This window comes from Geotrypetes seraphini, chromosome 13, assembly GCF_902459505.1.
Source record: "Geotrypetes seraphini chromosome 13, aGeoSer1.1, whole genome shotgun sequence".
NCBI lineage: Eukaryota > Metazoa > Chordata > Amphibia > Gymnophiona > Dermophiidae > Geotrypetes > Geotrypetes seraphini.
Genome location: NC_047096.1, coordinates 44,087,754 through 44,115,078, shown reverse-complemented (window position 1 = coordinate 44,115,078; position 27,325 = coordinate 44,087,754). Strand labels below are relative to the sequence as shown.

Genomic DNA, 27,325 nt, shown 5'->3' with positions numbered 1-27,325 from the left:
AAGCAGTGGCTTCCCCCATGTCTTTCTCAAGAAAAGACTATGGACTTTTCCTCCAGGAAATTGTCCAAACCTTTCTTAAAACCAGCTACGCTATCTGCTCTTACCACAACCTCTGGCAACACGTTCCAGAGCTTAACTATTCTCTGAGTGAAAAATAAATTCCTCCTATTGGTTTTAAAAGTATTTCCCTGTAACTTCATCGAGTGTCCCCTAGTCTTTATAATTTTTGACAGAGTGAAAAATCCATCCACTTGTTCCCTCTCTGCATTTTTCTGTATTATGCTGATTTTTTTTTCACTATATTTAGTTTTGTGTACTGGTCACAAGTATACTTACAAGTTGAGCAGGGTATTGCATTATTTGGTAGTTTGCCCACTCCCTCTGTGAATATTGTATTTATGAAATTAGCCTACACATGGATAAATATATCTGTATATGTGGGCCACGTAAATAGAAGTCTTAAACATATTGAAAATGATTCCCAAGAAAGTTAGGCCTGTTATTTCAGATGAGCCCAGATGCTGATAGAATTGTATATTTAGAGAATCAAAGGACATAGTTTGACCAGCAGCTTGAGTATACTTTTGGTTAAGAGCAACAACATACAAGAACAGTTAGATAAATAATTTAGCACTGCCTGTTGGAGTGATATGGGTGAAGTAGCTAAACTCAAGCTGTCAAAGTGAAAGTAAAACAGCCTCCCCCAAGGAAATAAAGTCATCAACAAGTGTTTTATAACTTTCTCATTCTCTAAATTGTTTCTTAGATTAACCTTTGCTGCCCTGGATTTATGGAGTACTGTACAGTGCTGTCAGATGTATTTTTCTTGTAATAAGGTTATGTGTAAAAGATGGCTTTCCTACCTACTTCCAACAGTCAAATGTGTCATCACTCTGGTAGGAAGTTAATGGGAGATGTGAGGCTACAGTTGTCCTGCAGGCAGGATTTGTGCTATCCTTTAGTAAGAGCATCAGCAGGAGGCTATTAACGTCCATGAAGGGAGCACGACTTCAACAAATGGTGTTGCAGCCCACTAGGGCCCAAGTTATCCTGGACCTGGTACTCACCAACGGGGAAAGCGTCTTGGAGGACTCGGTAGGTGATGCGCTAGCCTCCAGAGACCACAACATGTTAAGGTTCAACCTCAGGAAAGGTCTGCCCAGATCCAACACAAAACAAAGGTGCTCCACTTCCAAAGCACTGACTTTGAACGCATGGGAGATTTTGTCCATCGGGCACTGTAGAACCAAGCTGAGACAGATGATGTTGAAGCTATGTGGTCAACCCTGAAATCTACCATACATGAAGCAACAAGCCTCAGTAAATAAACGGCAGAGAAACAATAAACCCCAATGGTTTACCGCTGAGATCTCGTTCCTCGTTAAAGAAAAGAAAAAGGTATTTATTTCCTACAAACGTACGGAGGAAGTGGAAGCCAAACTAGAATATACAGCCAGGACTGCAGCAGTCAAAACGGCTATCAGGGAGGCCAAAATTAGAGTGGAAGAAAATTTAGCGAAGAACCTCAAAAAGGGAGACAAATCCTTCTTCAGGTTCATTAGCGACAGGAAAAGGAACACAGACGGAATAGTACGCCTAAAAAAACCAGACGGGAAGTATGTGGTATCAGATTCCGAAAAAGCGGAACTTCTGAATGAGTACTTCTGCTCGGTCTTCACCAGCGAAGCACCGGGTCATGGTCCACACTTACAGACAAAGCAAAGAGCGAAAGACCCGTTTTGGAGACGGAGACGTCTACTGCGAGCTGACAACACTCAAGGTGAATAAAGCCATGGGACCGGACAATCTACACCCCAGAGTACTCAGGGAGTTGTGTGATGTCCTGGCAGAACCGCTATCCGTACTCTTCAATCTCTCCTTCAGTACGGGGAGAGTACCCATGTACTGGAAAACAACTAACATCGTTCCACTGCACAAAAAAGGTTGCAGAGAGGAGGCTGCGAATTACAGACCGGTGAGTCTAACATCAATAGTGTGTAAACTCATGGAAACACTAATCAAACGAAAAATAGACACGATCCTGGATGAGGAGAATCTACGGGATCCCAATCAATATGGATTCACCAAGGGTAGGTCCTGCCAATCCAATCTCATCAGCTTCTTTGACTGGGTAACAAGGTAGCTGGACTTGGGAGAATCGCTAGACGTAGTGTACCTAGATTTCAGTAAAGCTTTCGATAGCGTCCCTCATTGTAGGCTGCTGAACAAGATGAAATCGATGGGGTTAGGAGAAACGCTAACTGCATGGGTCAAGGATTGGCTAAGTGGTAGACTTCAGAGAGTGGTGGTTAACGGTACCCTCTCTAAAACGTCAGAAGTGACGAGTGGAGTACCGCAAGGTTCAGTCTTGGGCCCGCTACTTTTCAATTTATTCATAGGGGACTTGACTCAGGGGCTGCAAGGTAAAATAACACTATTCGCCGACGACGCTAAACTATGTAACATAGTGAGCGGCTCCAATTTACACGATAGTATGACGCAGGACCTGTTTTTGTTAGAATGTTGGTCATTGACATGGCAGCTGTGCTTCAACGCCCAAAAATGTAAGGTCATGCACTTTGGCAGTAGAAATCTGTGCAAAACTTACACCTTAAATGGTGAGACCTTAGCTAGGACTATAACAGAATGGGATTTGGCAGTGACTATCAGTGCAGATATGAAAGCTGCCAATCAAGTGGAGAAGGTTTCATCTAAGGCAAGACAAATGTTATTTTGCATCCGCAGAAGTTTCATCAGCCGGAAGCCTGAGGTCATCATGCCGTTGTACAGAACCATGGTGAGACCGCATCTGGAATACTGCGTGCAATTCTGGAGGCCACATTATCGTAAAGATGTGCTAAGAGCAGAGTCGGTTCAGCGGATGGCCACCAAGATGGTCTCGGGGCTCAAGGATCTCTCATACGAAGAGAGGCTGAACAAACTGCGGCTCTACTCTCTCGAGGAACGTAGGGAGAGGGGAGACATGATTGAGACATTCAAGTATATCACCAGACGTATCGAGGTGGAAGAAGATATCTTCCTTCCCCAAAGACCCTCAGCCACAAGAGGGCATCCGCTTAAACTCAGGGGAGGGAAATTTTATGGCGACACCAGAAAGTATTTCTTCACCGAAAGAGTGATTGATCATTGGAACAAGCTTCCGATACAGGTGATCGAGGCCAACAGCGTGCCAGATTTTAAGGGTAAATGGGATGCCCATGTGGGATCCCTGAGAGGGTGGAGTTAAGAATGGGTTATTTGGAGTGGAGTCTCTAGAGCAGACTTAGGGGGTGGGTCTGTGGAGTGGGCAGACTTGATGGGCTGTGGCCCTTATCTGCCGTCATTTTTCTATGTTTCTATGTTTGGGTCTGAAAACAAATATACATATTTGAATAGATGTCTGGGGTGTTTGTTTGTTTATTTATCCCCGCTCTTATCCAGGGCGAGTTACACACTGGAGGGGCTGGAGGAGTTGCCGTACAGTGAAAGATTAGAGAAACTGGGCCTTTTCTCCCTCGAACAGAGGAGATTGAGGGGGGACATGATCGAAACATTCAAGGTACTGAAGGGAATAGATTTAGTAGATAAGGACAGGTTGTTCACCCTCTCCAAGGTAGGGAGAGCGAGAAGGCACTCTCTAAAATTGAAAGGGGATAGATTCCGTACAATCGTAAGGAAGTTCTTCTTCACCCAGAGAGTGGTAGAAAGCTGGAACGCTCTCCCGGAGGCTGTCATAGGGGAAAACACCCTCCAGGGATTCAAAACAAAGTTAGACAAGTTCCTGCTGAACCAGAATGTATGCAGGTAGGGCTAGTCTCAGTTAGGGTGCTGGTCTTTGACCAAGGGCTGCTGCGTGAGTGGACTGCTGGGCACGATGGACCATGGTCTGACCCAACAGCGGCAATTCTTATGTTCTTATGTACATATAAAAATGTAAAACTACATATAACACACAAGTCGAATCAACAACACGCATACCTACAAACAGGAAAGACAATCCGGACAGTAAAATACATCAGTGACCAGCACCCTACTATCATAAATCCCTACTCTTCTTCATTTATTCAATCTCAGACCCTGTATTTCATCTGACAAAACAAATGCCTTTTGAGTAATCTCTTGAAATTCTGTATATTCTGCTGTTGGCGAATATACTCAGGGAGGTTATTCCATTTCCTGGGCCCAATATGATGGAAAATACTATCTCTGGATGATGTTAACTTCAGATCTCTTACAGATGGAATTTGCAGATCAAAATGTTCTGCGGACCAAAGCAATCGAGGCGGAGCATGTGGCAGGATACTCTGGAGAAGATGTTTGGTGGGCCAAGTTGTGAAGGCACATGTAAACGGTTACCAATAGCTTATAATGTATCCCGTCCCTCAACTTCAACCAATACAAACTTATATAATATTCAGTCACGTGTTCTCATCTTCCCAATATAAACAGAGATCTTACCATTGAATTTTGGGCAACCTGTAGCGCGCACAGAGCCGATCCCGGCACTCCCAGGAACACCAAACTACAATAATCGAGGGCTGAGAGAACAACTGTTTGCAACACTGTCCTAAACAAATGTGCTGCCAGATAGGGTCTGAGTCCATTCACCAAATGGAGATGGAAATACACCTTCCGAACTACTGCTATCACCTGCCCTTTAAGTGTAAGTCCTGAGTCCACAAGAACACCTAAATATTTCACCTCCCGCACAACCGGCACAATTTTTCCTAGGTGTTTTTCCTAGGTGTTTGATGTGGCCAGGGCTACGTGTCTGGGTTTTTACTTCATGAAATCTGGTAACCCTAAGTAGGGGCATATACAATGGGAATAATCTGTTGCAAATGAAGTCTTACTGCACCAGATCCCAACTGGTCTCGAAATAGAAAGAGGCGGGAAGAAGATATACATTTATCAGTTCATTAGCAGTTTAAATGCAATATGATTTCTTTTTGCCTGTTTTAATTTTTCCTCAGCATCAAACTTTTGCCTTTTCTATTATCTCTGTAGCCAACCCTGCAAACAGCTAAGCTCTTCATTTTCAAGATGGGAGTTGAGGAGGTGGGGACGGACATTTCATGCTCTAATACAGTGGTTCCCAACCCTGTCCTGGTGGACCCCCAGCCGAATAGGGTTTTCAGGATAGCCCTAATGAATATGCATGAGAGAGATTTGCATATAATGGAAGTGACAGACATGCAAATTTACTCCATACATATTCATGTGGCCCCAGCCCATTCCACTGTTCAGTCACTCCCCATTCCGCCCAAGCCCTGTCCAGGCCACGCCTCATTCTACCCCCAGTCACGCTCCCACACAAACATTTGTTATCTTCCCTGAGCTCGGGGCCGAATCTGGAGGGCCTCCGAGCAGGTGACGTCATGCTGTGATACTCAGTCTATGCCTGCTAGCTATGTCTCTCCAGAAGCACACACACAGCAGCCTGACACTCATTCCTTTTCTGACTTGAAAACATTTTTTATGCAGGCTGTACATTTACCAGTAACTACCACCAGAGGGAGCAGGCACACCACACTGAGGTCACCTCTCAGAGCACATCCTGCCAGAACTTTTCCCTCTACACATGTGGGGGAAGGGACTAACTTAATTAAAAAGTTCCTTACACCTGTAGGTGGATGAACAGGCAAGCTATACTTTTTGAATGGTAAAAGGCTGGAGAGAGGCAGATGAATAAGCTGGAGGGGCTAAGAGCTCTGGATGGGGTGAGTTGCCACAAGCCATGGAGCTAGGACTGCCTAAGCAGATGCCTCCTGAGATTGGAGCTCAGAGTGAGCAACTTATGGACACTGAGCCAGCTCGAGAATCTGATGAATGTTGCTCTGCTAGAGCCAGCCAACAGCCATGAGAAGTAGAAGGCTTTTGCAAGCTGTTTTTGTAGTGGGACTATTTTTGAAAGCACTGTAACCACTGTGCAAAGTCTACAGGATTTACCAAGGCAGAGAAAGTTTTTCTCTTGTTTTGGTTTTTGTTTTTTTTCTTCTGGGCTGTTTTGTTTTCCCCATTGTGTGTGAGTGGGGGTGGGACATTGGCTGCCCATGCATAGCAGGAAGAATGAGGAAACTGCTTTGCTTCAGTGGTGGGTTTAAGTGGGATATTTTTGGTTACAACTTTTTCCATCCAGCAGAGTCACTCTTCACCAGCAGTTAATTGCTGGCAACCAGTGTCCTAACACTGGAACAGGCTAGGCAAACTGCCATATAAGCCTATCTCATATCAAAGAGGAATTGATTATTGCACTGTTACATATAAAACTGTTCAGTTTATGAACTGCAGGCTTGCTGGAGCCTAGAACTGTCTTAAAACTTTCCAAGGGAACTGGTCCTGAGAGAGTTGGAGTTTGAACTGAGGAAGTTTTGTATTTGATTTGTTTTTGTTCCCCGCTAAGCTGAATCTGAAGCTGTCTTTTTTTTCTGTTGAACATTATATTTTTGGAGCCATAAGCCTTGTTTTTCCCTGAGGATAATAAAGGGACAAGAACTGAGAACTGAAATACTGTTGGTATGTGGTTTTATGCTCATGTGCCTTTTTCCTGACTATTCTTATGAGGCCCAAATAGACCCCATAAGCTATTAAATTCTGCCATAGGTTACCCCTTGAGCCACTGCCCTAAGGGGGCCTATGACAACGTGCATTCGTGCAACATCCAGGTTTTAATTTCTTTCCTGGGCCAGTGTTAGATATTCTAGGGCCCAGGAAAGAAATTAAGGAGGCCCCCCCTCCCCAATTCCTCTCCAAATTCCCTCTCATTCAGCATGTCTCCCTTCTTCCTCCTTCAATTCCTCCTCTCCACCCCCTCCCCGGGTCCACCACATGCTCTGCCATCCAATATCTATCGCTCCCTTCACTTAAAATCAGATTCTAAGAACATAAGAATAGCCTTACTTGGTCAGACTAATGGTCCATCAAGCCCAGTAGCCTGTTCTCACAGTGGCCAATCCAGGCCCCTAGTACCTGGCCAAAACCCATGGAGTAGCAACATTTCATGCTACTGATCCAGGGCAAGCAATGGCTTCCCCCTTATCTTTCTCAATAACAGTCTATGGACCTCCAGGAAATTGTCCAAACTTTCTTAAAACCAGCTAAGCTGTCCACTCTTACCACAACCTCTGGCAATGCGTTCCAGAGCTTAACTATCTCTGAGTGAAAAAAAATTCCTCCTATTGGTTTAAAAAAGTATTTCCCTGTAACTTCATCGAGTGTCCCCTAATTTTTGACGGAGTGAAAAATCGATCCACTTGTATCCATTCTACTCCACTCGGGATTTTTTTAGACTTCAATCATATCTCCCCTCAGCCATCTCTTTTCCAAGCTGAAGAGCCCTAACCTTTTTAGACTTTCCTCGTACATGAGGAGTTCCATCCCCTTTATCATCTTGGCCACTCTTCTTTGTGACTCTGTACAGCACTGATAGTGCCATAGAAATAATTAGTAGCAGTAGTATGTGGTAAGTGTTGCTTCCCTCTGGGCCTGCGTAACCTAGCTATGTCTTAGCTTATGTACTTCCTGGACCCTGCCCTCCTGGCTCCACCCTTCCTGCATCACTTCCCTCTTGGGCAGGACAATGGGTTTTAAGGTGGCTTTGACACTGTGAAGAAGTGCTGTTAAGGGAGAGAGACAGCATCCTATAGACTCCCTCACAGTTTGTTTTGTTTTTTGTTTTTTTTCTCCGGAACAATGTCTGCCAGGTTCTTTTGACCTTGGTTGGCCACTGTTGGAAACAGGATACTGGGCTAGATGGATCATTGTTCTGGCCCAGTATGGTTATTCTTATGTTCTGAACAGTATTCACTACATGTGAAGTGTGCATAGTATTTTCCAAATGTTTGTTTAAGTTTTTTTATAAACTGGCCCTCATGAGGCATCAAGGCTGTTTACAGCAAACATTGGAAAGAAAGGAATTACATCTGTGACAGAACAGAGATAAAAGGAAAGGGGAGAAAAAGGAAGAAAAAGGAAAAATATAACCTCGGACCACATGCCTACTACCTCAGTCTCTAGCAAAAATATGAATTTTTAGGAGGCCTCAAAATGTGATTATATACCAACAATAATCACAGCTTTAATTTAAAAACATTTCAAATTAAATATTTATGTGAAAAACTCAGACCCTGAACCCGTGAAAATAGTATAACAACACCAACTGAGGTTCAATAGGGAACCATCATAGTTTTTCACTGTCCCCATATACCATCATAGTTTTTCACTGTCCCCATATACCATTGGATGATATATGGGGACAGTGAAAAACTATGATGGTCCCCATATGAACCTCAGTTGGTGTTGTTACACTATTTTCACGGGTTCAGGGTCTGAGTTTTTCACATAAATATTTAATTTGAAATGTTTTTAAATTAAAGCTGTGATTATTGTTGGTATATATTACGTTATTATCACAGAAGAAGATAGGTTTTCTCTCCAATTTTTTGGTGAATCTCAAAATTTGATTGCCATCACATCATTGGGTTGCTTTTTATAGGAACTCTTTAAGCATTCATCTATATTTTGAATGAGATTATATCTGATTTGGACTCCTGATGGAGGCTTGTTAGCTGAAACACCGCTTGTGCTGAGTCCTTTATGAAGAATTGTTGAGTCGATCACATCGCTACTCCCACTTGTTTGGACCTCTTGTTGACTTTTTCATGGGTAGTCTATATTTTCTTTGTTTGCTTTGGACCCAGTATTTCTCAGATCGTCTAATTGCCTCAGTGTGCACCAAACACAGCGAAAAGTGGACTATCGTGGTAAATGTAATGGCTATTAATGACATGCTGTAAATTTTAAAAAAAGTCTATTTGACATCTGCAGTAATAATGGCTTTAGGGAGCAGGAAACACCTGTGTAAGGGCAAGCTAAGGCCAATTTTTATTACAGCTTAGTACAAGGACCTCTTAGATTGTAGGCTCTGCAGGGTCAGGACATTGCATGTGTACTTGAACATAACTACATCTGAAAAAAGTAATCAGCTTAATCCAGAATGAGTTCCCTTCCTTTCAAATGATTACTCATCCCAAATGCACGCATCTTAGAAAGTAGGCGTTTATAAAGATCTTGATGAAACGCGGTTCTGTTTGCCTTGTACACACTTTACCCATGCTATGTATAGCTTTGAAAACTTCAAAAGGAAAGTTTTAAAAATAAAACCATTGGTTGGATAAAGTGGGCTCTTAAAACTTTCTTTTTGCTTTTCAGTGTTGGGATGTGGTTTTTCTCCTCATGGAAATGAATCTAAGTAACAAGAAATGCAATTCTCACCTGACACATCTAGTGAAGAATGCCAGAGAGCAAAAAAAGGTCCTTGATTTATTGTTTACTAAAAGCTGAAATATTCATAGAAGGTCAATGACCCCCCTCTTAATTGAACACCTCGTGGGATAATAAGCATGCCACATTCCAGTATCTAGAGCACATTAACGCAACAACACATCGGAGCGGGTTACAATAGGTGACTTTGTATTTCAGATCTAATTAGATTGATAAAATACAAATGGCCTCTTTAATTATGAGCAGAAAGAAAAAAGCCACCGAGAAAGCCTCATCGCTTCTGTCATCCCCTGTTCCCATTTCCACCCCTGGCCCCACCAAAGTACAAAGCTAGTGGTCAATTGTCATTCCTACTAGTGAACAAACAGAAAAAAAAAGAAAGCTTGATATTGTCACAAAAGACAATCTCCCACCACTAGGAATATAATGAATTTCAAAGATGTAGAGAGGAAACTCTATATTTAGATCTGCTTGACAAAAGCATGCTTAAAAGAGAATGCCTGTGTCTCTGCTTTGATCAGAAGCTGAGTAGCCATGGCAGAAGGAATCTGAGAATACAGTTAGTTACAATTAGTTATGCCTTTTATATTCTGCTAATCCCTGTCAATGATTCTAAATGAACCAAACAAATAAGAAAACCCAAACCTGAAAAAGCTATTTCAAATAACACATTTTCTAGCAACATCTACTGAATTAACAACTACTGTAAATCAATGAACGCTCCAACAGCAACTAAATTAACATTCTTCAAAAGTAGAGAACATCAGGAATGGTACCAACAAGAGATGCACCACCAACTGTACAGAAACAATAAGTCACTGCATAGAACCTAAAGGCACAGAAGCCACAAAGGCCCATATTCGATAAACCAGGGGTATCAAAGTCCCTCCTCGAGGGCCGCAATCCAGTCGGGTTGTCAGGATTTCCCCAATGACTATGCATGAGATCTATTTGCATGCACTGCTTTCATTGTATGCTAATAGATCACGTGCCTATTCATTGGGGAAATCCTGAAAACCTGACTGGATTGCGGCCCTCGAGGAGGGACTTTGACACCCCTGCTATAAATAGTGCCTCCTTTTATCAAGCTATGTTAGGGTTTTTTATCGCAGGCCGCTGTGGTATAGAATTCCTATGAGCATCAGAGCTTTTACCATAGCGACTCGCAATAAAAACCCCTAATGCAGCTCGATAAAAGGGAGGTCTTAAGTTGAAAACGCTGTTTAAAAAAAAATAAAAGAGCATTTTAAAAGGAAAAATGTAGGCGCCTTTAAACAGCACCTGCATTGCGCCTATGGAGGCACTTTATGATGCCTGACACTACTATAGAAACATAGAAAAAGCGGCAGAAAAGGGCTATAGCCCACCAAGTCTGCCCATTCCAAGTATCCCCTCCCCTGAATTCACTCCCTTAGAGATCCCACGTGAGTATCCCATTTTTTCTTAAAATCCGTCACACTGCTACTATAGGCATGGCTAATGCCAGAAGCAGGGCAGGATTAACCAATAGGCCCAGTAGGCATGTGCATAGGGCCCAAAATGGTCAGGGGGGCCCGATGAAGGAGGGCATCAACATTATTTTTTTCCAAACGGCGATGGGGCCCCTCCAGCATTGATTGGCAACGCCCCCCCCCCCCCGATTGGCAAAGCGGGACCCCCCCCACCCCAATCGGCAACGCGGCCCTCCCCCCATCGACAGAAAGTAAGACAAGCAAGCAACGCAGGTAAGAAAGGCAACGGGAACTGTAATTTTGTAAGCGGTGCTGCTTGCCCAAAGCTTCCCTCTGACGCAGCTTCCTGTTTCCGCCTGGGCGCATGGTGGGGTGGGGCAGGGGACCCAGTATACTTGTGTGCCTAGGGGCCCTCCAACAATTAATCCTGCCCTGGCCAGAAGTAGTGTTAAGTACTCCATAGGTGTGATTCACATAGGTGTGATTCACATAGTGTTAAGTACTCCATAGGTGTGATTCACATAAAAGGTAGGCACCAGAAATGTAGGCCTTGAAAATCCTGGCTTACATTTCTAACGCCTACCTTTTCTGAAGTCGTGATTCTATAAATGGTGCCTTTCACATGATTGGCACATGATCACTGGCTTTTTTAAGGTGGCTGCCGACAACAGCACCATTTATAGAATCCAGGCCAAAATTGCCAGCAGAGAGGTAATGGCACAACTTCAATCCAATCACAGAATCAGAATTAAAAGATTACTAAACAAATACGCCAAATCTCAATGCTCATCAGACACCTGCCCAACATTCTTACTAAAAAAAAATCCATCCCAAAACTACTACAAACACTTGCTAGGTTGACTGAACGACTCACTAGAAATAGGGAAAATTTCCCATACAACTAGGACAAATTATCCTAACCTATCCCAAAAGACCAAAAGGAATACCAAGAATTACAGACAAGTAGCCTCAATACCTTTACATGTTTTCCCTGATGTATCCCTTAGGACTTAGGAATCAGGTGATCTATCAGACATTTCTTAAATTAAGGCCTAGAGCTTTGTCCCTAGGTATAACTTTCTTCCTGAAGTTTCCTAATACAGTGGTGCCTCGCATAAAGAACGCCTCGCACAGCGAACGCTGCACACAACGAACTTCATTTCATGATTCATACAACGAACTTCGTTTCACACAACGAAGTCGCCCGAGCTTCCACGATCACTGCCGATGTATTGCATCCTTCCGCGCAGGCACTGCAGGCAGTCGTTAGTCACTGCGCTTAACGCGTTTCACATAACGAACTTTTCGCATAACAAACTTGCTCCTGGAACGAATTAAGTTCGTTGTGTGAGGCACCACTGTAGTATCAAGCAAACTTTTGGGGGAAGAAATATACTTTTCTTTATCCCTTGCATTTAGAGAAGCTTATATTCTCACAGGAAGCCAAGGAGGTTAATTTGATATGAACTGAGAATTGAATTGGTTGAAAGGAAGGCAATATCCTAGTGGGACAGGGGTAGTATTGGGTATTTGTCTTGGAGTTGTTTTTGTTGTTTTATTGGGTTTTTTTTTTATAATGTTGGAATCTATTCTACCATTTTTATTGCCATAGATTTTAGATGAAAGCAACCTTGCATTAATTATGTGTAGTTGTTTCTATATTTATTTGTTCTTGGATTATGATTTGATTGCATTTGTATACTATTAAAAATGATAATAAAAAAAGAAAAGAGAGTTTGTTAATTCCATCAACACTTTCTGGAGGTTGTCTTTTTGACATCTTGATCAAATATGGGCATTTAATATTGTTTGACCTTCAAAATGTGACTAAACTCTAGGGCAAATCAGATCTTCCTTTTAGTATCTGCACACATTTCCTAACTTAGGCCCTCTTTTACTAAGGTGCGCTAACCGATTAGCGCGCATTAATTGAATTAACGCCTGCTAAACGCTAACATGTGCATGTTAGTCTGTGGACGCTTTAGCGTGTAGCAGGCGCTTATTCGATTAACGCGCGCTAATCAGTTAGTGCACCTTAGTAAAAGAGGGGGTTAGGGTTGCTAATTGGCTCTGATTTTTCAGATCAGTTTTATCCAGTCCTGCTTTTAGCATAGTGCATACATGGGTTTATAATTCAGATATCCTTTTGAAAATCTAGGAAGACTAGTCCATGTAGGCCAGGGGTGTCCAATGTCGGTCCTCGAGGGCCGCAGTCCAGTCGGGTTTTCTGGATTTCCCCAATGAATATGCATGAGATCTATTTGCATGCACTGCTTTCAATGCATATTCATTGAGGAAATCCTGAAAACCCGACTGGATTGCGGCCCTCGAGGACCGACATTGGACACCCCTGATGTAGGCTATGCAATGAGAAAAAAACCAGGACTAGATTCATGTGTTCTAAAAAACTGGAGCTAGATTGCACCCTAATTAAACAGCTAGGCTTCTTTTCAATATTTAGGAAACCCTATTCTTTGAATAGAGAACATATCCAATTCACTTTATATCAGGGGTAGGGAACTCGCGAGCCGTATTCCAGTCGGGTTTTCAGGATTTCCCCAATGAATATGCATGAGATCTATTTGCATGCACTGCTTTCAATGCATATTCATTGGGGAAATCCTGAAAACCCGATTGAAATACAGCTCTCGAGGACCGGAGTTCCCTACCCCTGCTTTATATGAATCCAAACTTCCCTTTACCTACTAGGTTTTCAGTCTGATAAAAAGTATAAATGACATCATGCTGCGCAAAGCACTTCAAAATAAAGCGATAAAAAAAAATGTCAGATAACAAAATAAATTTTTAATAACACCATTTCTTTTGTGATTCGCTTCCTTTCCTGGCCCTTAGCTACAGCACGTCCCTGTGTACTGCTCCTTGCAGACGAAGCCTTCCCAGGTGATTCTTTGTAAGTGTTCTATTGTATCTCTGTACAACAGAGGCTTGTGTCATTCAAGACAAAGAACAGAGCCAACCTTTTGCATTAGAAAAAAAAACCACAAAGGAGAGTGGATTCATTTAAGGGTGAATGCTGCCTGAGCTGATGAGGGGAAAGGAGAGATTCAATTGACATTAACATGGGTTACAAAAACTGGTGCTCTGTTTACATGGTAAATCTATGTTTCAGAATTTTCTTGAATGCTTTTAAGAGATGGCAAGTTTTCCCAATAGTTTAAGGAAGTGGGGACTTGAATGAATGTGAGCCTTCAAAAAATCTGATTACTCAGAAGATGGGCTACACATATAGGGCACCAGAAAAGATCAGTGCTAAGTACTATTCTTTATTTAAAGGGAGAGTGGATTTCATACCTAACTATGGGCACCAGACTTATGCCTGCTGAAATCTGGTGTAATTGCTGGTACCCAAACTGGGGTGCACTAACCCATTATTCTTTATGACCACATATAATTTTCGGGAATACCCCTGACACGCCCATGTTTAAGTTCAAGTTTCAAATTTTATGTTAGTTTGATGAATCGCTTATTTAGTTTTACTAAGTGAGGTACAAAATTTATAAAAATATAGACATATATTTAGACATACAATTTAAAATAATGGGTTAGACAAATAGACTTACAGACTGACTAATATACAAGGCAGTAGCGTACCTAGTGGGGGGTGGGGGAAGGTCTGCCCCGGGTGCACGCCCCAAGGGGGTGCACAGGAGAGAGAGCTGAACGGGGACGATGGGGGACCCGCAGAGTTAAATATAACTTGAGCCGCGAGGCAAGTCTTCTGCTCCAACTGCCCTGCCGCTCACATATACTGATCGGAAGTCTTCCCCGATGTCAGCACTGATGTCGGAGGGAGGGCTTAAGCAAAGCCTGCCCTCCAACGTCAGCGCTGATGTCGGGGAAGACTTCCGGTCGGCTATGTGTGCGCGGCAGGACAGCAGGAATAGAAGACAAGCCTCGTGGCTCGAGCTACATTTTGCTGAGAAAGTTGCTAAGATGGGCTGGGAGGCAAACGCGGAACACAAAAGGGGGGAGGGGTGCGTTTTGGACACAAGGCATGAACTTGGGAGAGAGGAAGGGAGGGAAAGAGATGCTGAAGTGGAGGATGGAATGGGTTTTTAGACACAGAAGGCAAGGACTTGGGAGAGAGGAAGGGAGGGAAAGAGATGGTTGTGTACACGGGGAATAGAAGAAAGAATTTTTGGACAGGAAGGGAAGGAAAGAGATGCTAATGTGGGGGAGGGAATGCGTTTTTGGACACAGAAGGCATGGACTTGGGAGAGAGAAAGGGAGGGAAAGAGATGGTTGTGTACACGGGGAATAGAAGAAAGGAGAATTTTTGGTCATAGGGAGGGAGTGAGGTACAGACAATGGCATACCAAGGTGGGGGCGATCCGCCCCGGGTTTACGCCCCAAGGGGGTTGTATTACTATTTAAAAGGGGTTTTCAAAAAAAAAACAAAAACAACCCTTCAGTCACTTTTCCTCACTGGGAAGAATACCAGGAGTTCGAAATAGTATACAAATTAAGTTTTATTACATAAATATAGTATTTTAGCCATAATCATTAATTAAGTACAGAGTTTGAATCAATACGTTACCGGTTATTGCATCATCACTCCGTCGGGGGACCACGATCAGGAGGCTTATTCAATATGTCATCACACAGCTCGTCAGCAGTGGAAAAGTCCCTACCTTTTTTCAGGGAAAGCACCATTTATATTGTACTTTTTACCCATCCCCTCCTTTTGGATTGGATAATCAGACGCGTGCTAAACGCATGCTGATCTGTGATTACCAATCTGCATGTGTTAAAAACACCTAGCCTGACTCGTGAGCTGAGTACCCATCCCCTCATTGTGGATTAGATAATCAGACGCGTGCTACTTGCATGTTGAGCTGATGTGCTTCTGTGATCACCAATCAGTATGTGTTTACGACTTGTTTTCATAGTACTTGTGTTTTCCCTGTAACAACTGCCACGTATCCAAGGCAATCTCACTCAATATTAATATTCCTCACATTCCATTCGTTTCTCATTTGTATCACATTCGGTCCTTATTGAGTGATACTGCCATAGGATACCATCGTGGGCCGGGTTGGTTTACAGCATAGTCCATAAACCACATAACAATTCCACAAGGACAGAACAAGTACTACTATGGTCAGAATAAGTAAAGGGTGAATTAACCAATTCAAAGTGGTAGTGGCTGATGGTGAATATCCCAGAAACACATCCCACCAGTGATGCGATGTCGCATCCGCAATTGTGGATCTGCTACAATGGTGGTACTAATCTGGTGCTCTATTATACTTTTGTTCAAATTCCTTATGGACTGATTTATCATACGGGACCTTTGTATTATTGCTTTTAACTTTTCCAACTTCAAATCCCAATTTGGAACGGAAAAGTTGTTTTCCCAGAGTAGATTTGTTCTAAGTCCTATATCAGGTGTTAAAACATAAGTTTGATTCTGCCAAAGAAGTGTTGACATATTGTGTAAGCATCCTGCAAAGGGTATTATCATTTTTGGTATTATTGGCTCATTAGTCACCACACATATTACGCGTGGTGCTATTTCAATCATATACTGATAAGTTATCGGTAATATAGTCCATTCACACACATTTACAGTATTTTGTAGTAAACATGGTTCATATACTATTGATTGTAATTTACAAATTCGCCCTTGCAAAGTGGAGTCACAAAATGTTAAGTCATGAGTTTTGTTATTCACATCAATCATTTGTCCATTAAATTTAGGTGCCCAGAAAAATTGCTTCTGAGGTTCCCCTAGTATGAGGGGTAACACTACATATTTACACATAATCATTTTTTTTGTAACATTATACATTTTAAACATTCCTATGCAGCGAGTATCATTACATTGTACTTCTGGTGCTTGAAATTGTATCCAAAAGGTTTTTGGTATAGTTTTATTAAACACGGTCCTCCATATCTGCTCATTTCCAGTCATTAACTTAGATTGAAAAATTCCTTTTTGTTGTTGTTGCTGCATTGTTTGTAACATACATAAAGTCCAATTAATTATGTTTGAAACCTTCTGATCAATTATATATTCAATATCCGCTGTGACGTTTGCTAGGTTAAGTAATTGATTATCAATCCCTGTCTGTAATAAGGCAGATTGCCATATGGTAGGCATCCATTTTGCAGCTACAGTCAAAGCATCATTAATATTACTTCCCGCCTTATGTAATCTATTGGCCAATGTTTCAATATCAAATGTGTTTAAGGTACCTGTGATGGTACCATATCCCCCCCATTAACGTATCATATCATGCTCTCCTTCCTCGGTATGAACACTGAGAAGAGGGAGGAAATGATATTTCAAACATCACATTAATTTTTTGTGCATGTTGACCTACCATTTCACATGTGGATGGTAATCTCTTTATTTGTCCCGGATCTACCTTTGCCGTATCATTTTTTATGAATACCACATATTCTACCCACATTGATCTGTTATAAATTTCCGTGGCATTAGTACATACTACATAAGACCTATTTACAGTAATATTCATTTGTGTTCCATTATAGGTAGTACAATTGTTCGTAACAAAATACCTCTGGGTCGAACTGTTCCATGTCATAAAATCTTTTGTTTGACAACACAGGACTATCACTTCTGCAGTTATATTCAAGGTAGTGTTTAGTCCCTCATATAATACGTATTGGGCGATTGGTCTAATTTGTTCATTGCTTTTAATTTCTGTAATCCATGTATGGTCTCTTATTGTCACATTTGCAATGATACATCTGGAATTAGCACTGCAAGTGAAGTTATCTTGCTTTCGATTCATTGAAGAATGCTTCCATCTCCATGACGTAACGACCCCTTCTTTAATTGTAATACATCGCCCGGGGGCAGCGCCTCTTACCCCATACCATATTCCAAGGATTCCAAGGCACACGTATATCTGCAAGTTTCAGAAAACATTATTACTCTCTCAAATAACATTTCTCCTGAGGGACATATTCCCATTTTTCCACTCCCGGTTTCATTACAAGGAGAGCCTTATCTTTCCCGATTGCAATCACCTCCGCTGGTTCCGGAGGTCCTCTAGGATTACTAATCCAGATTTTGGCTCCTACGTTTACGGTATTTGTAGCTCCAAACCCCCCTTCCCCTCTTACAGTCAACTGAGAAGGAGGGGTTATTTCCCTAATTGGCACGATATAGATTGGTATCAATAACAATTGAGCTACTCGTTCCCCCTTCGCAATTATTACATCATTTTCTCCTAAATTTATCAATATGACTTTAACCTCCCCTTGATAATCAGCATCAATTACTCCCCCTAAAGTGATAATTCCTCTTATAGCAAAACTGGAACGGGTAGCTAATTGCCCATAATGCCCTGTGGGAATTTTTACTCCTACTCCGGTAGGAATAACTTTTACCGATTGGGGATTTATAACCAATGTATCCATACTGTACATATCTAATCTCGCAGCCAATGGCGTGGCCCGGTAAGGAATATTGGCTTCAGGGTGTATTTTCCAATATTCCATGGCAGCTATGGACAGTTTCCCAATCATCAAATTGGGGGTTAACATTCTCATTAACGGGGTAGTTGATTCCGTTAAAGGCCGATTATTTAATTTTTGTAATGCTGTAGATACATTATCCCTCCACTGCCCATATTTGCCATCTGTAGTTAGTTTTTTAAGGGCCTCCTTCAAAAGTCCATTCATCCGTTCAATTAATCCCGCTGCTTGGGGATAATAGGGCATGTGATATACCCATTCAATATTATTTTCCTTAGCATATTCTTTTATCTGCCCTCCCGTAAAATGTGATCCATTATCAGTTTGTATTTGTAAGGGCATACCATAATACTGAATAATCATGTCTAAAGTCCTTAGAGTGCTCCATTGTGACGCAGAAGCACAAGGGAATGCTAGTAATAATCCTGAGTATGTATCTACAGCAGTACACATATATTTACATTTGCGACTTTCGGGTAATGGTCCTATGAAATCCATTTGCCAAATCTGGGCTGGCAACCGCCCCCTGCCTATGTGCCCCATTACCGTATGTGGTACTTCCCGTTTCTTGATATGTTGACACACCGGACATTTTCCGATCACATGTTTGATCACATCTATCGTCAAAGGAATCCCTCGTTCCTGAGTCCACCTGTAAGTAGCTTTTTCTCCAAGATGTCCACTTTTCTGATGTGCCCAAATGGCTGTACCTTCCAACCATTCTTCCACCTTAGGAATTTCATTAGTAGTTGTTACAGAAATGGCAGCTGCAGCATCTGCTTGGGAATTAAACAATCGTTCCATTGAATCAACAGGCATATGTGCATCTACATGAAATACTGACACTATTGTCTCCTGTACAATTTCTTCTATGTCTTGCCACAATTCTTTACCCCACAGTTCCTTACCATGAATTAGCCAATTATGGGACTTCCACCCCATTAACCATGTAGCAAGACCATTAGCGACCGACCAGGAGTTGGTAAAAAGATGACATTCCCCTCCTCTTTCTTTCCTTAAAGCAGTGACTACCGCCATCAATTCAGCGTATTGACTGCTCATTCCTTTTCCCTCCATCACCAGGGTAGTATCAGTTTTAGGGTTATAGGCCACACTTTTCCATTTCCGCTCTCCCCCCACATATTTGGCAGACCCATCTGTGAACCAAGCATGTTTTTGTTGTTCTGACGTGAGATTATCAAATCCCACTCCCCATTTCACTGGGGATTCATGAGCATATACTGGCTTTATGATTTCCAGTTAGGAATATTAGCTATTTTTTCGTGCAAAGTAGCTACCCCATGCTCACCTATTTTAGCTCTTTGGGAAATGTACCATTTCCATTTAATAATACTTTGTTCCTGAGCATGTTCTACTCTATTTGTCTTGGGATCAGACATTACCCATTGCATAATTGGAATTTGTGGTCGCAATAGTACTGTATGACCTAATGTAATCTGTTCGGTCTCAGCCAACGCCCAATAACATGCTAAAAGTTGTTTTTCAAAGGGAATATATTTTTCACCTGCTTCCGGGAATTTCCTGTTCCAGAATCCTAATGGTACCCGTTTTCCACTTTGTTTTTGCCATAATGACCAATTAGCATGCATTTGATTAATAGATACATGTAATTCCACTTCCCCTTCTCTCATGGGCCACAAATCTACAGCTGTCTGTATGGCTTGTTTAGCATTTTCAAAAGCAACCTGCTGTTCTTCTCCCCACATAAACTCATATTTCTTACGAGTTACCTTGTATACCGGGCTCAGTAGTTGACTCAAATGTGGAATATGTTGTCTCCAAAATCCAAATAAACCAATGTATGATTGCATCTCCTGCTTATTCTTTGGAGTAGGAAAATCTAATATTTTTTCATTTTGCTTTCTCTGTGATTTCTCTATGTCCTCTATTCCACTGAATTCCTAAAAATTTTACTGATGTTGCCGGTCCTTGTATTTTTTTTGGATTTATTTCCCATCCCTTCTTTTTCATATGGTCAATTAATAAATCCAACTGCCCTTTCTTCCTTATGTATCTGTTAGTTTGTATGTCAATATGTCAAACTCATGTAATTTACTATAAATAAGCATATGTGTACACCTTTTGTTTTTATTTTTAAATCGCTTAGCAAATTATATTAAGCTATTCAAAAAAAAAAAATAAACTTGAAACTTGAATCTCACAAATTTCCATATTTTTTCATGCTCTATCTGTAAAACTGATTCTGGCCCTTGTATTAATTAAAGTTAATTTATCCTGACCCTCTTTGGTAGTATTAACATTGGGGCGGCCGCAAGTGCCCAAAATCAAAGGTGTTACATACCTCAAGCTGAATTCAGAGTCTGACTTCTTTCCCTTATCCTGCGTCTCCAAAATTGAGTCCACAGGAAAGTGATAGGAGTCCGGCAGGGCTGTGCAGACAATTTGTCTGTATATCAAACAAGCTGCTGAAAAGTTCTCAGCCGGCCTACAAACAGTGCTGAAAACTAGTCAGTCTGCTTGTCACTACAACAAAGGAGAAGGAGGGGCTGCCCTCCTCTGACGTAACTTCTCTTCCCGCCAAAGACTGCCACAGAATCAGAATCAGATCTCCGACTCCAACTCAACCACTTCACCCATTTCATATCTCCTTCCCCACTTCTTTGCCTAAATCTTCCCAATATATCCACCTCAGCCTGATTGAAATCCTCTAAACTTTCTCTTGCTTGCACATGGGGCACCAAATCAGTCTCATACATCACCTGATCCCCCTCCGCTGCGGGTGTCCCATCCACATTCAATATCACACTATCCCTATTCCGTACCGGGATTCTTTGTCCATCCCCATCCCACTTACTAGGGTCCCAATTTACTGTAGCGGCCGCAATATGTTTCTGCACCTTTATCCTATTTACTTGACTGCGCCTTTTCTTATATTTTGTGGCAGCAATATAAACTGCAGATTCCTCAGCTATCTTTTGATAGTGATCTAACTTATCTCTTAAAAGCTTACCACTACATTCCAGCATAAGACAACGCCTCTCTACTTCCACCTGCGCCCGTTCTGCTTTAATTTGTTCCTGAACTGCTGTTTGCAACCGCATGTGCACTATATGGTATGCAGAAGTTAATACCCAGCTACTTCGAGCCAGAGCAACTACATCGCCCGATTTATCGGGGCATTTTTTCTAAAGCTTGTACAAGATCAAGTGGTTCTGCCCTTCCCAGAACCTTTTCCCATGACTCTGCTAATCCATGATTCGAGCCAGAGCAACTACATCACCCGATTTATCGGGGCATTTTTTTTTCTAAAGCTTGTACAAGATCAAGTGGTTCTGCCCTTCCCAGAACCTTTTCCCATGACTCTGCTAATCCATGATTATTGGCTAGTTCTTGTGCTATCAAATTATACGGTGCCTCGGTCCAGCCGAGCACCTCTATAGGTTCTTTTGAGGATTTCTCTTTTTTTTTTTTTTTCCTTGAACATTCCTGTATCACAAGAGCGTTCAAGTTTTCTTTCGAGAAATCCTGCCGACTACACCAATTAATGTATTACTATTTAAAAGGGGTTTTCAAAAAAAAACCAAAAACCCTTCAGTCACTTTTCCTCACTGGGAAGAATACCAGGAGTTCGAAATAGTATACAAATTAAGTTTTATTACATAAATATAGTATTTTTAGCCATAATCATTAATTAAGTACAGAGTTTGAATCAATACGTTACCGGTTATTGCATCATCACTCCGTCGGGGGACCACGATCAGGAGGCTTATTCAATCTGTCATCACACAGCTCGTCAGCAGTGGAAAAGTCCCTACCTTTTTTCAGGGAAAGCACCATTTATATTGTACTTTTTACCCATCCCCTCCTTTTGGATTGGATAATCAGACGCGTGCTAAATGCATGCTGATCTGTGATTACCAATCCGCATGTGTTAAAAACACCTAGCCTGACTCGTGAGCTGAGTACCCATCCCCTCATTGTGGATTGGATAATCAGACGCGTGCTACTTGCATGTTGAGCTGATGTGCTTCTGTGATCACCAATCAGTATGTGTTTACGACTTGTTTTCATAGTACTTGTGTTTTCCCTGTAACAACTGCCACGTATCCAAGGCAATCTCACTCAATATTAATATTCCTCACATTCCATTCGTTTCTCATTTGTATCACAGGGGTGCACAGCTGGCCACCCTCAAGTGATCTCCCTAGGCCGGCAAACTGCGTCTCTATAGCCACTTGAGTGCCACCGCCGCCATCGGGAATAGGCCGGCGCCGAGTTCTCCCTGCTTTTCCCTGTGGGGCCGACCAACTCTTGCCACCCGCGTCAATTCTGACGTTGGAGAGGACGTTCTGGGCCAGCCAATCGCTGCCTAGCTGGCCCAGAACGTCCTCTCCGACGTTAGAATTGACGTCGGGTGGCGAGAGTTGGTCGGCCCCGCGGGGAAGAGAAGCAGGGCGAACTCGGCACCGGCCTGTTCCCGATGGCAGTAGTGGCAGCCTATTCCCCAGTGGCGGTGGTAGTATTTTCCCAATGGTGGTGGCATAGGGGAGGGCAGGGAGAAAAAAGAAAGGGATCAGGGTGAAACAAAGAAAAATGGGGCGCGGAGAGAGAGAAAAAAACTTACATACAGAAAGAAAGGGAGTATGGAGAGAGAGAAAAAGAAAGAAGGGGGCAGGGTGAAACAAAGAAAAAGTTTGGGGAGGGAATGAGATCTAGAGGAGAGGAAGCATACAGGAGGCTGAAAGAAGGGAAGAAATATTGGATGCACAGTCAGAAGAATAAAGTGCAACCGGAGACTGATGAAATTACCAAAGGTAGGAAAAATAATTTTATTTTCAATTTAGTGATCAAAATGTGTCCATTTTGAGAATTTATATATGCTGTCTATATTTTGCACTATGGCCCCCTTTTACTAAACTGCAATAGCGTTTTTTAGCACAGGGAGTCTATGAGCGTCGAGAGCAGCGTGGAACATTCAGCGCAGCTCCTTGCGCTAAAAACCACTATCGCAGTTTAGTAAAAAGGGAGGGGGAATATTTGTCTATTTTTGTATAGTTGTTACTGAGGTGACATTGCATAAAGTCATCTGCCTTGACCTCTTTGAAAACGTGCGGAATATAAATGATAATTAACATTTTCTCTGCGTACAGCGTGCTTTGTGTTTTTAAAATTTTATTGTTGGTAGATCATTTTGACAGCCACAAAGGTAAGGGGGAGGGAGGGAGGGGAGCTGCTGAAAGACATCTAGTAATCCTTACAGGCTTGACTGTGCAGGGAATTATTTTTGTAAAATCATGTTTTGTTATGTGACTGGCATTATTTAGACTTTAATTTCTATGAATGAATAGAATGAAAATGATATAAAATTACTTGCTTGTTTTTATGTGCGTGCGCTGAAGGAAAGTGGAGAGAGAGTGGGTTGAGGACGCTGAAGGGAAATGGGGAAGAGAGAGTGGGGAGAAAACGATGATTTATAAATTGACAATTGTACAGAATATTGTTTCTTTTTATACTTTAATATAAACAATCAAGGCTTGTGTAGATGGAATCAGGTGGTTTGCAGGGATGGGGACCGAGCTTACGGGGATTAGTCCAATAAAATGGTATTTTTTTATTTCTTATTATTTGTTTTATTTTTATTTGTTAATTTGTAAAGTGGTGATTGTTATGTATCAGTTTTTTCAAATTTACATCTACTGTCTTTATATTTTGCACTGTATTTGAGGACATGTGTTACTGTTTTTATAGTGTTGCATTGTATCCAGGGTCTGGTTTCTTAGCGGTTCAGTTTAACTTTTGTCTACATATTTCTATTTTTAGTTTGTGATTATTCCATATTGGGCGAGGGTGTATCTCTGTTCTATGTGTATGAAAAGAAGAGCTTTCAGTTGGCATTGACTACAGGATCAATTGACTGTGCGGGATCTGGCTTGTTTAGTTTTACAATGTATGTGTTGGTGTTCTAGTGCTCACTGCAGTGTTTAAGATGCTGCCTTTTCCTAGGTACACTCTTGTTGTGCGATATGTGGATTGTTACTAAAGATCATATTTTTCATATAGATGGGGGGGTATTAAAAAATGATGGGCCCCTGACGCCACTGACACAAGGTAAGAGGGAAAAGAACTACAATTCATGGTCACTGTTCTCCCATACCAGTCCCTCCACATTCAAAACAATTGCTAACGTTAAGAGTGTGGCCTTTAGTTTCAGCACATTGTATAAACAAATTTCTAGTGATTACATATTTTCATAAAACTGGAGAAACACCACAGAGTGGTGCACAGGGGCACGAGGGCGGGACACAATACGGACATGTACAACAGTGCCTGGGTCTAATCCTTTACCATCAATGTAGAATCCTATTCGGTTTTTAGCATACCGGACCTGGACATTGGCATTCCAGGTGTGAGGGTTAGTGATAGTGAAAACCATGGGATTATAGTGGCTTGCAATACACGTGGGACCGGGGTTAGGGCCTACTGCAAGAGTGGCAGAGAGGGTATTGGCTGGGTATTTATGAGGGTTCTTGTAGGTGGCCCATGAGACAGATTCCCACTCAGGACAGGCTCCACCATTAGTGAAGGTTTCCTCATAGGGGCATTTCTTAAAGGGCATTAGGTTGTACAGGCACGCATACTTAGCACATGAGGTATAATAGCGCTGCCATGCTAGGGAGCCACATGAGACTGTATTAGGGGCAATACCATGACCCTGGGCAACATCAAATAACACACATGCATCCAAATACAAAGACACCAGACAAGTGGGATCTACAGTAAGAGTCTGGTTGATAAGTGGACCCTCCACATTATTAATGTGGATCTCCGCCCACTTTTCAGCTTCATCACACTTTCTGTATTTAACTCCGTATGCAAACATCAGGCAAAGGGGCTGAGGGACACTTAAATTGGGTACGGTATAGAAGGGCCATTTCTTCCTTATCCCTATTACGGACCTGAGAAAGACACGGTTTACAGGGAATAAGGGATTGTGACTGATCCCCTAGTACAATAGGGAAGAAATACAGAAGAAAGAAACATAAGACACTAAGGGCAAAACAAAAGTCCGATATATAACACAAAAGGCGCCGACAGTGCTGGCACAAGAAGCTCATTTTGTCAGGAACAACTTAGAAAACCTAAAACAGTTATACTTAAGGCACTTGCTAGAGGCAGTGGTGAACCACAGGCAGTCAATTAAACTTAAACACTTGTGAAAAGGTTATATTCAGAACACCTACTAAATACAGTGGTAAATGTTCAAAGCAATTTTGAGGTTTTAGAGATCTTCAGCTGAAGGTCTGTTTTGCCTGGGGTGGCTTGCCACACAGCAGCTGGCTTGACTCTACTGTAGTGAAACCAGGTTTCGTGTCCGAATACCTTGACAGCTTTAGGGGAAGAAATGAGGACAGTGAAAGGGCCTATCCACCTAGGTTTCAGGGGGTCTGACTTCCAGGTTTTCAGCCATACCGTATCCAAAGGGATGTATCCATGGACTTGTGTGGCTATCGGAAGTGGGGCTCTTTCCAGGACCCATTTGTGGAGCTCTTGCAGGGCCTTAGCTAAGGATTGGACCTGACTCTGGAGGATATCCGATCCCAGAGTAGCAAAGGAACCAGGATCTGGGTTCACAATAGGAGGTGGCTGGCCAAACATGAGCTCAAATGGGGACAATTTAGTGGGTTTGAATGGGGTGCATCTAATCTGAAATAGGACAGAGGGCAGCAGGACAGATTGGTTTCTTTAATTTGTTTCGTGAGAAGGGTCTTAAGAGTTCTGTTCATTCTTTCGACCTGACCAGAGCTCTCAGGATGGTAAGTAGCATGTAACTTCCATTCAATTTGGAGGGCCTGAGCAGTTTGTTGGACGACATCGGCAATGAAGGCGGGACCGTTGTTGCTGCCTATGGAAACAGGGAGACCAAAGCGCGGAATTATGTCATTTAGGAGGTATTTGGTTACTTCCCTGGCGTGTTCAGTGCGAATAGGGAAGGCTTCGACCCATCTAGTCAGGATGTCTGTGAAGACTAGGAGGTGACTGAGGGAATGGGAAGTGGGCATGTGGGTGAAGTCTACAGACAAAACCTGCATCGGATATGTTCCAATGGGTTGGTGTTCATGAGGTGGCAGTCATCTGGTTGGGGGATTTGTTCTATAACAGACAATACACTGTCGGACTGTATTCCGGACTAGCTGATCAAGGTGATTGATAAAGAAATGTCTCTTGAGGGTTATTTTCATAGCGGGTTCTCCAGAGTGCGCCAGATCATGGCATCTTTTGACAATCGTGAGGGCCAGGTGTTGAGGAATGAATATGAGGGTACCCGCTGTGCTCGCGTTTGAAGTATCAGTGTATGGGTCTGGATTGGCACTTGAATTGGCGCATATTTGTATCCACCCCCCTTTCAGGACAGACTAGCCTGAAAGAGTGCGGGCCCAAGTCTGTTCCTGAAAAGTGTACTGGGGTGTAAGGGTGTCCAGAAAAGGAATGATTGTGTACAGAGGAGCTGAAGGAGGGGGAGAAGAGGTTGGCAGCTCGGGCTGTGAGGTCGGCAAGGAGTGACAGACAAACTGCCATCTGTGAAAAGAGTGAGATCAGGATCCCGGAGTAGGATGTCAGTGAGATCAGGACGGGAAGAATAAACTAAGTCAATAATGTCAAGGCAGTTTGGCATGACCGGCTGAGAGGAGAGTGGAGGGGTCAAGGAGTGAAGAGGCAACAAGAGAGACCTGAGGGTTTTAACAAAGAAGGGCTTGGTATTTAAGGAGGCGTTCGTTCGTGAGCCACAGGGAGCCTTATATTCTAGAAGAGAGGTTACACAGTGTGGGAAAAAGAGGTCAATATGCTTGCCGAAAGTGAGTTTGTTAGCGTGCTATAAGATATCTCAGATGGTGGCAAATTCCCGAAGGCAGGGAGGCTACCCGGCAGCAACAGGATCCAATTGTCGAGAGAGATAGGCAATGAGCCTATGCCAGGAGCCAAGGAACTGGGTAAAGACTCCGGCTGCGATATCGGATTTTTCATGAACATAGAGCTGGAAAGATTTGGAGGGGTCAAGAAGGCCAAGGGCAGGAGCCTGAGTCAGAAGTTTTTGGAGGCAGCGGAAAAGCCGCTCCTGGAGTTGGGTCCAGACAAAAGGG

The 27,325-nt window shown here is 42.5% G+C and overlaps 1 long non-coding RNA gene across 1 annotated transcript in view; it reads left to right on the top strand.

Moving 5' to 3' along the window:
• The first annotated feature begins 5,685 nt into the window (after nt 1-5,685).
• LOC117347721 overlaps nt 5,686-27,325 on the top strand; it is a 37,866-nt gene continuing 16,226 nt past the window's right edge. The window contains exons 1-2 of the long non-coding RNA XR_004536825.1: nt 5,686-5,831; nt 10,481-10,484. This is a non-coding gene — a long non-coding RNA (uncharacterized LOC117347721). The remainder of the gene's footprint in view (nt 5,832-10,480; nt 10,485-27,325) is intronic.